Here is a 1,081-nt window from a genome sequence, read left to right on the forward strand (position 1 = left end):
AGCAGCTTGTGGAAGTGAGAAAGATGATGAATAGTGATGGGGTCAGGAACATAAATTGGCATGAACGCTTCAGGGAATAATTGGATAGCTGAAACAAAAGAGGTGTTCGTGCTATAGCATATGATTTTAAAGAACGACAATATGACCCCAACTATTTCAAAAAATATTAGAAACCCATGCGTCAAAATCTGGAGATTAAGAATAAGCAACGTGAAAATGTTGGGAACCCATGTGTCCCTCCTGTCCCCCATCATGTCGTCTCTCAGTGTAGAAAACACGTCCATCGTGTCCCTCCAGCTACAACAATGATTCTCTCAGTTATAGTACATGACGAGGAGCGAACACAGTTGATAAAAAAGATGGTAATCTCTGCCACAAGGTTAGAGATGTTGGAGAGGGAGAATAAGGAGTTACGAAAGCAGGAGAGGAATTTAGGGAGACAAATGCAGTCACAATATGATACACTGGTAGAGATGATGACCAATGTTTATAATAAGTTCGAGGGAACCAAGAGGCCGCCGAGGAAAGAGAGTCTACCAAGAAAAAGAAAGAGACAATTTGTATGTCATAGTCCATCTGAGTCATCAAGTGCCACTGAATAAACATTATATGATTTTTTATTCTGATATTTATGTATTGTAATTCTATAATTCTTTGTTGTAATTCTATAATTTTTTTTTTGTAATGTAACATTCTATAAATGTATGATTCTTTTTTTAATAAGCGTAACACACAAGTTCCACTGAACAAATTGTTGTAATGTTCGACCTTTATAAAAAAAAATTTAAAGAAGCGTTTAGCATTGTGTACTGCGTAAATTATGAATTGCTTTTACGAGGTCTTCATATCGTGATTTACACAAACATTGATAAAAGGTTGAAACAATTTATACGTATAAAGACTATGTACTATAGCGATTTGCTTGATTTCGATTGCCTTACAACCAGTTCTATAAGAGATCACAATTTATGTTTTATAGAAGGTGTTCTATCATGATCAGTACAACCATCCCACCAAAACTCTTCAAATAATCGAACCAAATTTGTTTGAATATCTTATTACGATTTATCTTTACGAGCTT

The sequence above is a fragment of the Nuphar pumila genome, chromosome 14 (assembly GCF_984573655.1).
Source record: "Nuphar pumila chromosome 14, dmNupPumi1.hap1.1, whole genome shotgun sequence".
Lineage (NCBI taxonomy): Eukaryota > Viridiplantae > Streptophyta > Magnoliopsida > Nymphaeales > Nymphaeaceae > Nuphar > Nuphar pumila.